The sequence below is a fragment of the Triticum urartu genome, chromosome 6 (assembly GCF_003073215.2).
Source record: "Triticum urartu cultivar G1812 chromosome 6, Tu2.1, whole genome shotgun sequence".
Classification (NCBI taxonomy): domain Eukaryota; kingdom Viridiplantae; phylum Streptophyta; class Magnoliopsida; order Poales; family Poaceae; genus Triticum; species Triticum urartu.
This window is the reverse complement of record NC_053027.1, coordinates 198,038,932-198,050,071: the sequence shown is the minus strand read 5'-3', so window position 1 is coordinate 198,050,071 and position 11,140 is coordinate 198,038,932. Positions and strand designations below refer to the sequence as shown.

The 11,140-nt window shown below is 48.1% G+C and overlaps 1 long non-coding RNA gene across 5 annotated transcripts; it reads right to left on the bottom strand.

Annotated features, from left to right (window-relative positions):
* Nucleotides 1-603: 603 nt before the first annotated feature.
* On the bottom strand, nt 604-9,099 carry LOC125512373. Of its 5 annotated transcripts, none has more exons than XR_007285338.1 (7): nt 8,825-9,099; nt 7,276-7,621; nt 6,295-7,192; nt 4,801-4,966; nt 4,595-4,674; nt 4,054-4,156; nt 3,667-3,936 (listed from the first exon to the last, which is right to left on the bottom strand). It is a non-coding gene; the product is annotated as an uncharacterized LOC125512373 (long non-coding RNA). The 5 variants fall into 5 exon arrangements; XR_007285337.1 differs by having other exon boundaries at nt 4,801-6,352; nt 7,083-7,192; nt 8,825-9,093; XR_007285340.1 differs by lacking the exon at nt 3,667-3,936 and adding an exon at nt 604-992 and having other exon boundaries at nt 4,801-7,192; nt 8,825-9,095.
* Between the last annotated feature and the right edge of the window lie 2,041 nt (nt 9,100-11,140).

Here is an 11,140-nt window from a genome sequence, read left to right as displayed (position 1 = left end):
CACCTTTATAATCACCCAGTTACGTTGTGACGTTTGGTAGCACACAAAGGTTCCTCCGGTAAACGGGAGTTGCATAATCTCATAGTCATAGGAACATGTATAAGTTATGAAGAAAGCAATAGCAACAAACTAAACGATCAAGTGCTAAGCTAATGGAATGGGTCAAGTCAATCACATCATTCTCCTAATGATGTGATCCCGTTAATCAAATGACAACTCATATCTATGGCTAGGAAACATAACCATCGTCGATCAACGAGCTAGTCAAGTATAGGCATACTAGTGACACTCTGTTTGTCTATGTATTCACACATGTATTATGTTTTCGGTTAATACAATTCTAGCATGAATAATAAACATTTATCATGAAATAAGGACATAAATAATAACTTTATTATTGCCTCTAGGGCATATTTCCTTCACTAGGTTGGATTTATATGTGTGAAAAAATGCTACAACCACGTTAATTAATGCAAGCTGAATATTGCGAATATGCATGAAATATTGATAAAAGTGGGGTTTCATAAGCAGTCTTGGTCTGGTCGTTGGACACAAACGAAGTACACGAAGTTGCAGCGATGGATAACTTTTAACTAAATAAAATCCCAAGTCTAAACGATGCCTTAAGGGCTATATTTATAGGGGAAAAGAGATGGGATTTCGTCCACACTTGGCAAGGTGGGACTAAAATACCTCCTGGTTCGTTTCTCCTATAATATGGACTCTAAAAACAGCCTATGAAGTAGTATTTGAAAATTACATGGACATGGCCCAAAAAATAAGGTGGCGCAACACCAATAATAAGCTATGGGCGAAATTTATAAAATGCCATGTTGTATATTTCATCCATCTTCTTATATGACATCATGGTGGCTTCAAAGTGCGGAAATCTCCACTACAAACTATGTTCTTGTTCTCTTCGCGCGCGCCTTCATCTTCATGCTTGATAATGCTCCAATGTTGTTCCTTCTTGTCCAAGCTAGGCCCTTCAACTATAAGCAACAAAAATGTATCGAAGTTAGGCAGCATCATATTCTCATGAACTTCAGAAACATTATCAAGAAACGAAAGTACCTGATAATATAACTACCGTGCGCAATCTATACTAATTGATCCAATAGGTACAATAGTAGGGGCTATGGGTGTAACTATGGCCTCCATGTCCTCATCAAGCAAGCCTCATAAACTTGGACTCGAAGCTCGCCCACGCTGGCGTTCCCTGGGATAATGAGTGACATCTCTCCGGAGAATCAGACCACGCGCCAGCGTCGTCACCCAGGTTTCATGGCCCGTCCTCATTCGGACCCCTGGTCCATCCCTCCCGAGAGACACACGAATGCCACCAAGTTTTGCCCAGCAATCAAACATGATCCGATCACTCGGAAAAACCTTTAGTCCAGAATCCGCAGTGGTTTCGCCTAGGTCACGATAGGTAACCACTTGGCAACGGATCCCGGGTGCTCCCGAAGCACTCAGACCAAGCCAATGATTCAACCCATTCGTCCTACCAAACCTCAGCCGACTCGGGGGCTAATGATGGGGTCACCTACTACTGGTAGGGTCAAGGACCTGACATCTAAGGCCCACCTAGGGTCTCACACCATCATTGGAAGGTCCTTGGACCACAAGCGCATTCGGATGCGCATCCCTAGAAATCCACTCAGATATTCCATCAGCACTCGAACGTCTTCCCACCAGTCGGCCTCGCCAGCATCACTCGGATAGCGGAGGCGTGGAGGCGACGTGGGAACCGCTAAGGTCAGGTGCCTTAATCCCAGATTTCAAGTATAGTTATAGCTGTCGCTACCGGTAACTGTTGTAGTTATGCTCATTTAACCCCTTGTAACATGACATTAATGGGTTGAGGCGCACTCTATATAAGCCTCCCCTCAACTCCATGGTAAGGGTTCAACACCCATTGTAGTCATACACCCCAAGAGAAAACACAAGCCTCCGAGCATGAGACGTAGGGCTGTTATTTCTCCGAGAGGGGCCCGGACTCGCTAAATCTGAGTGAGACACTTGCGCCGTAGGTAGGTTCCGCCCTTAGTTCGTACTCCTAGTACTCATTATCAGGTTCATTACCTCGACAATAGCCGCAACCATCCTTCTCCGATCCCTTTCTCCTCTCTGCAGCACGCCATGGCCTCCTCGCACTCCAAAGTCCTCGGGGTCACCCTCTCCTCGGAGCAGAAGAAGGAGATGGCCGCCATTACTGCAGGCTAGCAGGCCGGCTAACAAACAGCGGCCGATGACGCCCCAATGGAGGATGAGGCAGCGCCACCCTCCTCGCTGGTGCGTGCGGGCCTCACCGATGGTGAGGCCCGTGTGCACTACACAGACATGCCGCGGGAGGAGGAGGAGGCCAAGTTCCGGCAGGCGCTGGTCGACAAGGCCTACAACCTCCGCCTCCTCGAGGAGCACCATGAGGCGGAGGAGTTGCTCGTCGCCAGCACATCCATCGTGTTGTACATGGAGGTGCCTGAGTAAGAGGTGTTGCTCGAGTCCTACCACTCCGCCCGCGAGATCGACGGCGACCGTTGGTGGTTCCGCCAACACCAGGCAGAGTTAGAAGCCGCCTACAAGGAGTCCGACGAGGCGGCGGATGAGGTGTAGGGCAAGAGCAACGAGAAGGAGGATATCACCAGCTCCGCCCCGGCCGCGCCCTGCCACCACGGCCACGAAGCCGAAATGTTCACCGGCGCCGCCGGTAGCGAGGAAGAGTAGTGCATGGTAGGACACGACCGCTTGGGTACCAAGAAGGCCACTGCTCCTCCCCTCCCATTGGAGGCAAGCTTCTGGGCTGAACATCGTCGGTCGATTAGCTACTTGTTGGCGACGTGAAGGTGGACAGTTTCACTTCCGGGGTCTCCGGAGGCGAAGCTGGAGAGCGTCGAGATGAAATTGGAGAAGGCGAAGCTTCAATTCTCGGGGCTCATGGCCGGACATGGGGAACAGGCGCCGACAATCATTTAGTTTAGGTTTAGAGTAGGGTTTACTATGGTTTATATGAAAAATGTAATGAATTCATCCCGTTTATATGAAAAATGTTCAAAATGTAATGAATACCGTCCGATTTATATGAAATCCACCGTGTTTGCATGAATTTCGTCATGTTAGTTCAAACAGTGATGGAAATGTATACAGGCAACGTTGGGTAGCCGCCTTGAGCATCAGCGTCCGTGGCCTGGTCCCTCCTTGTCAGTGGATGGATGTCGGAGCAAATTTACGGGGAGAGCGTTGGAGATGCCCTTAGTTGGATTTGGGGTCGGCGCTGCAAAGCAACGGCGCGACGCTATTCCTGGTGCTCCCCAGTCCACCAGGGTTCAAGTCCTGATGCTCGCATTATTCCTGAATTTATTTCAGGATTTCTGACGATGCATTTTCAGTGGGAGAAGACTATCCCGTCGATGATGAGGCGCCTACGGTAACTTCGTAAAACTAAAGATGATATGCCGTCCCAGTCTCTCAAAGGTGCTCATAGGGGTAGGATGTGCATGTGTACATTCATAGAGGTGAGTGTATGTGTATATGTACTAAAGGCTAGGGCGCCACCTGGTGGTGCCTCCTGAGGCGGGCATGTCCGCACTCATCTTGTCTTCGCACATTAAATTCCCATACTCGGTCCTCGCTCTCACTCATATACATTAATATAGACGTATGCTATAGCATTTAAGATCTCTTCCTGTTGTGGATGTAACCATATAAAATATATTCATTACAACAATTCCTTGATGGGTTTGCCAACTGAAGAGGGGAGCGGGAAAATAGCTTAATTTAATATTAACTATTTGTTGGTTTGAAGCCAAACTTTAACCATACAAATGAAGAAAAAAGATGAGAAACATAAGACATTCCAGATTTTATTAGTGAGCATTTTCTGGACATAAAAGCTCAGTCGCTCACATTGATAGCCATCATCTTATCTAGAACAGTCTACAAAAGCATATATTAAGATGCAGTTAGAAGAAAACAATCATAAGTATGTCCAAACCCAAAAAATCAATGGAATATCTTTTAACGAAACTATATCAAGACTATGCCCAATCTCACCTTTTATGGCATTTTATCTAGATTCTTATGGAGGCACTCGGTGTGTAGTACAACCTAATCAACTTTGCCTAACATAAGCCTTGTTTCTTTCTACAACTTGTCGCTGGCCACCAGGTTCATAAAGGAAAATAATAGAAGAAAAGAAATCAGCAGTCAACTCAACACAGCTTATGAACTGCAACTAATAGGTGTAATCGCAACAAGAATTAAAATGTGATTTATAGTTTTATCAATGTTTTGTGACCGAAAATAACTTTGAGCATTGATTTTACCAACAACATGTGAGTTATACGCCACAAAGAGTATGCCATTGGATGCATATTTCAATGAACTTTCCAATGATATATTTTTGATGACGTATAACTCATATATTGTTGACCAATAAGTCAAAGTTTCACACAAAAGACACATCAATACAATGTATGCAATCTTCTCAAAATGTACAGACCAGGAAAGACAGAATGGAGTAACAGATATCCACCGCCCGTTCTTCAACTGGAAAGAAAAAATTATGAGACAAACCACCAACGAGTGCACGCACCTGAGTCCATTGACACAACCTCGCTCTTCTTGGTGGCGGCCTCCTTATAGAATGAGGTGTCTATAATTCTGAAGACAACACTAAAATACATAGAATGAGGTGTCAATAATCGGCGAACTGACACACACACCTCCAAAATGGTATACTCGTCTAAAAGTATGAACTTTCAACTTGTAGAGTTCGTAAAATGTTTCAGCTAGATTTACCTGAATGGGTGAAACATGATTCTTAAACAGGGGCAAAGGGAGATCAATCAGGAGGATACAGGGTTTGAACTGTATCTTGCTGAGTAGTAGTGTCCACTGTATTCGTCCTCCTGATCCTCTTCTTGGTCCAGATCCCGTTGGCAGCGTGAAAGATGCTTTTCATTCTCTACAATGAAAAGGGGAGCAAGGAAATAATAAACTTAAAATAAGCTAGCAGAAGAAGTTTCTGACTTGCATCTAAATGCCTCCCATCCTCCATTCACATGTCTTGTTAAATGTGAATTACTAAAAATCAGAGAATTTTGCCTTGGAACTAAAAGAATAAACAAAATAGGTCTCAATGGAAACAAAAGGACATAGTAATATATATGTGAGTAATGAGGATTCTCGTTTTTATTATTGCGATATCTCTATGCCAACATCCCTACTAAAGAATAACATATAGGACATTTAGTAGCAGTGCAAAAGTCTGCAACACCAACAATGCATGAAGTGCCTAAACCATAGTTCAAAAAAGTGCTAGGCGTTAATTGTGCGTTTTGTAACCTATGCGTAGTTATGCACAGATTAAGCGTAGTTATGTGCAATGCGTTTTGTCAACGCCTAGAGCCTAGGCGCGCCTAAGCGAGCGCTTAGGCGCGCCTTTTTTAACTATGGACTAAACCATCCCCCGCCCCAACAAAAAAAGTTTATCAAGTATTTATGCTTTATCTCTCCACTTCCATTTGCTAATTATAATATAGCCAACAGAAAGTCCAGGATCAGTTTAGCAGCAAGCACAACCCCACGAATTTGAACCCTAACTTGGGTTTCAACACTTTTGGCATGCTTGTCTAAATAAATTGGAATTACATAGGACCAGAAGTATGCAGATTCTTCAGAACTAAAACTGATCCACATTCCCATGTCTAGGAATGCAACAATTCAGTTTAGACATCCAATCGCAGTTAGGTTCAGGTTCATGCTATTTTACATGGCCAGCAATAGCAAATGGAAGGCCTTCGCCTTAGGGAACTACTTGTACGTATGTATGTCCTCTGACTAAACTGAATAAAATCACCACGTCGCTATAATATGGTGTCCCATTCTCATCCTTGTATGACCTTTCTCCTCCAAAAATCAAATATTTCTGAACCAAAACAGAAAGAAATTCGTTTCATTTACTTTTAGCAACATGTAACAAAAATAAATTGATAACATAAAGCCTACTAAATTTTACTTTGGTGGAATCTGCACTTTCATCTATCCAAAAGGGAACAATTTTGCACAATAAAGCACACATGCGGCAAGGACTAATACACATGAAGTGAGATCTCCCCCCCCCCCTAAAAAAAGTGAAATTAACCTATCATACATGCCTGTCCCTTAGTAGAAGTATCTACTAATGCCGAACAGTACCGTTCTTGGAAAAATGAAGGGAAAAGGGAACAAATTTAGAACTGAAACATATTTGAAACATATTGATAAGAAATAATTTTTGAATTTTTTTATGACCTGATGCATGGTCATGGGCTTGTTGGTGGATGGATGACGGCGCAAGGGAAGCTGCTCGCTGTATAAAACACACAATAAGCAAAATCAACCTACACATACTTATACAATAGCAGGGGTAAATCAAAAGGCACAAATTTAAAGGAAAGCTCACAGTGATGTTAAATAATCAGTCAAAATTCTATTTTTCTACTATGACATTGTGTACTTGCACATTACTCTGTTATGATAGTGTGCATTTTCAGGCCTACAGGAATTTGCAATAAAATTCCTTTGACAAATCATCAACCTGTCAATTGATATATAAAACTACGAATATCAGATACTGTGATGACTATTAGTTAGCAAACATTTTTAATATTCACGGGATACTGGAAGAAGAAAATGCTGACGTGTATAACATTAACAAGTTTGTAGCTGCTCCATGCCTTGTGTGAGTATTTTCTCTGTTCCTAATACCCCTATGGTGAACAACGCCTTGTCCTTGTTGAGCCCAACTGCCAATGACTCAATGTTGTACTACCCCGGCAATCCGATTGATCATCCCACTCTCATCCACAACAAAGGATGATATCCTGTGGCGCTTGACTACCCTATACGTACACGTTATTAAAGGGGAAAAGGAATCACAATAGATCAATGCTGAAGTGCATCCCATTTGTTCCAATCTTCACCCTGTTCAGCTGATTGCCTGATTTTGAACACCCACAGCTCTTGATCGGCCGAGACAGACATCAAAAACTTCTCGCTAGAATCAACATCCATCGACCATATCTTGATGTGATGGACACCTTACAATTTGAAGGCAGTGTTGTGTGTCGAGGTCCCAAACCCAGATAACCTTGTCCTTGGAGCAGGTCACTAGCTTCTTACCCGAACCCAGGAACACAAAATCAATTACCTGCAGCAAGCAATCCCCAAATTAGAGTTATTGGGCCACAGCAATGAATGGGGTCATAAAGAGGCATGAAACCATATCCAAACCTGATCACGGTGGCCACGGGGTCGGAAGAGGCCAGCATGTGCAATGACGTCCAAGAGGTCCTTTTTGTCGGAGGTGAGGATGGCACCGGAGGGAGCAAAGCGTAGGGCGGAAGCAGCAGAGCGGTGGCGGTGGAGTGTCACCTCGCAGGACACGAGGCAGACCCTTGGTTTCGCCGAGATGGACACGGACAAACGAGGCGGTGGCTGGTGGTGATGGCGGGATCCAGTCCGGACAACCGCCTAGCCGCCATGCCAACTTCGCTCTGCTCTGCCCGTGACGGCCGCCGTGTCTGCTCCCATGACACGCCGATCTGCCGTTGGCCGCTGCTGCTCCTCCACTGCCGGTCTAACAGATAAATTAGTGAGTTTATAATAGAACATATTGGTAGAAGTTTATACAAAAATTTAATCAACAACCATGTACATGGCAGACCCTATCACCATATCAACAAATTCAATTCTGTGTAAATCAATAACAAAGTTGACCTAACCAACCTTTATACGCATGCTCTGTTTACTCTCTGCAATGTATTTCAACTACTCCCTCCGTCCCAAAATAAGTGTCGTGGCTTTAGTTTAAATTTTAATAAATTTGAACTAAAGACACGACACTTATTTAGGACGGAGGGAGCATTACTTAAGGTAACCAGTACCCAAGCAAGATCTAAATCAACATAGCAGAAGCCATGCTAGTTGCCACATTACCAATTTTAGAAAAATAAAACAATCACATCCTCTCTGCTTTCCTAATAGAAGTAGGCACATCACGCACTAACTTCGATGGCGTATGGGTATTCGACCGTTGAAACAAAACATAAGATGACACACACACGAGCAATCTTGACCAAGTTGATGGTTATATAATCTTAGCTAAGGTAAAATCAGGGCTGTAGAAAAATCATATGATCTTACTTCGATGGGTGATTGACAAATAGTAGACATTGACATCCACACACCCGAAAGTGCAAGGCATTATAAGAAGGCACGACTGCACTTAATTACAGGCATAACACGAGACACAAAATGATACTACAAATAGGGGATATGCAAATGTCAATGATCTGAACATAAGCTCTAAATAAATAAAGGAACATTAATTCTTGTTTTGCCTCCAGCTCCTTAGACCAATACTCAGTTTTATGTGAGTACAATTTGTTAACACGTGAGAATCATTTGACCAAAATGTTGACTACATAAATAAAATTAAACAAGAGCAGTGAGTTTTCCATGATGGCATCAGTAGTGCACACTCGATGTTCTTGTTTTCTTTAAATTCTGGTTGTTGGCGAACTGGAGGTGAGCATGCTCGGATGTTGCTGAACTTTCATCAAACACCTTCTAGGCATAGACAAAAAAGAATTTGTGCAAAAAAATAGAGGAGCTGAAGAGAGAGGGTAGGAGGTAAGGGGGGGGGGGGGGGAGAGATTAGACTGTACGGCAGGTAGGGTGCGGCACCGCACCTTGGGGTCCGCAGCTGCCCTCTGTGTGTGTGTGTGTGAGAGAGAGAGAGAGAGAGAGAGAGAGATCATGGATTGGATCCGGGACTCACCGACGACGGCGCCGGCGCGGTGGACCATCGCTGCGGCTTGAGCTCCTCCCGGGGTCGCCGCTGCACGCGTGGAATAAGCCACCGCTCCCTTTGCTGCTAGGGCTCGGTGGTGGTGGCTAGCACCACATCGGCGGAGGGGAGATGAGGTAGGCCATTGCTGCGGAAGGAGTCGGGGTGAGGCAGAGGCGGCGGCGACGCGGAGGAGTGGTTGCGTGTGGAGCTGGAGAACATGGCCCGTGCGTTTGCTTTGTGAGGAAGGGAAAAGTAGAGGGTGGTGTTATCTAGCCCAGCCCCTACCCAATCGCTTCTCCAAGCATTTTTTGTTTCCTAGCGATCTGATGTGGCATAGCCCAACGAGCGCACCTTATTGTTTTGGATGGGCATTTGCGGGTGTATCGTGTTAAAAAAAAAATGACGCGGCGGGCGCGCCTAGCCCCCTCTAGTAAATGGTTTATTAGGATGTAATATTGTCAGAGTTGCTCTAAGTGCATCTCCAGCCGCGTCTCAGAAATGCCTCCTCAGGCGATTTTTCCGCGCCGGCGCCAAAAAAACGTGTGGCATTCCAGGAGCCCGATTTTCACCGGCCCGTGTCGAAAACAGCGCCGGCGGACCCAGGCCGAACCCGGCGCGCTGGGGGCGTCCGGACGAACTGTTTTGGCGCGAAACAGTCGCGGGCCCGCCGCGTCAGCGACACGTCGCCTCGTCTTCCCCCAACGGCCTCGGTTCCCGCGGGGAATCAATGCCAAGGCCGTCGCCGGTCAGCCTTGCCATTGATTCCTCACAGGCGGCGCGTCACGGGACGGCGCGCCGACGCCTCCCCTCCCTCGGCTCGGCTATATAGCTGGTGGCCTGCACTCGCCTGTGCCCACACCAGCCCCCACCCCCCCCCGCCGCCCAGCTCCTCCCTTTCCCTACCTTTCCCGAGCGCCGCCGCCCAGCCCCTTCCTCTATCTCTCTACCTCTCCCGAGCCCGTCGCCATGGCGGAACGCTTCCCCGGAGACGAGGCGGCGGCCAACGGCTTCGGCCGCCGTTCGCTCCGCGAAAAGGAGTCCTGGCTCCTGTTCCAGGCGAACATCCCGGCGCCGCCGGACATGCGTGCCGGGCCGACGGGGTGGAGGCTCAGCGCCGGGGGAGTGCCCATTCCCCCGTTGCCCGACGCCGTGGCGAAGCCGAAGTACTTCACCGAGGAAGTCGAGGTCGTGCGCACCTCCCTCACCGACGCCCAACTCTCCCTCCCCCAGTACGCCGCCGACAACCACGCGGCTTGGGCGGCGTATTTCAAGCGCCACCAGCAGCAGCGCTTGGTGTCCATCAACGGCGCGCCGGTGGTTGGTGGCCGACAGAATAGCGAGGGGCGCCACCTGTGGTGGGGCGTCCCCGGCCGCACACTCGAGGGCGTGTTGACGTACCTCGAGGACGGCAACGACCCGCCGTTGGCGTACCCGGCGAGGGCGGCCGCCCCGGCGCAGCACCGACGCGCCGGGCCATGGGCGCCAAGGAGGTTCGGGTCCTCCTCCTCTTCTTCCTCCTCCCGATCTTCATCGCACTCCTCCGGCACTGCCCGGCGTCAAGGCCGAGCCCGCGGCGGAGACGCCGCTCGGCCGGCGCACTCGCAGCGCCGGCATCGTCATCAACGAGGGCGGCCGGCGCGCCTACTCGTCGGCTCCTCCTCCGCGCTTCGTCAAGCCAAAGAGGGAGCCGGGGCTCGGCCGGTGAAGACGGAGTCGGGGCTCGCGCCGGTGACGACGGAGCTCGACGACGCGGCCCTGGAATGGGCGCGCAGGGACTCCATAGCGATGGAGAAGAAGCGTCTGGAGAAGGCGAAGGAGCGCCAGTGCGCCGCCCTGCTTCGTTTCGCGGAGCGTCGACGCGGCCGCAACGAAGGCGGAGTCGTCGTCATCTGCGACAGCGACGACGACGACGATGCGCCGCCACCAGTCCGCCACAGCGACGCCGAGCAGGGGTCCAGCAGGGGCGCCCGCGTTAAGGAAGAGAAGGCCGACGACGACGATGACGGCGACGGCGGCGACTTCAGCCAGTTTTTCCTTTAAATTAGTTTATGTATATGTGCTATGTAATGAAAATCCGTGAACTTCGTCGAAATGTGCCGAAATTTATCGTGTTTGGCCGAAATTTATCGTGTTTGGCCGAATTTTATCGTGTTTAAGCCAAACTTCGCCGAACTTCTTTTATTTTAAAACGTGTCTGGGACGGCCCTGAGACCGGCGGCTGAGGACCAACTCATCCTCAGGCCTAATTTTTGCGCCGGCTCATTCTCAGACGGCGATTTTAGGCGCCCGTGAGGGCCAACGGCT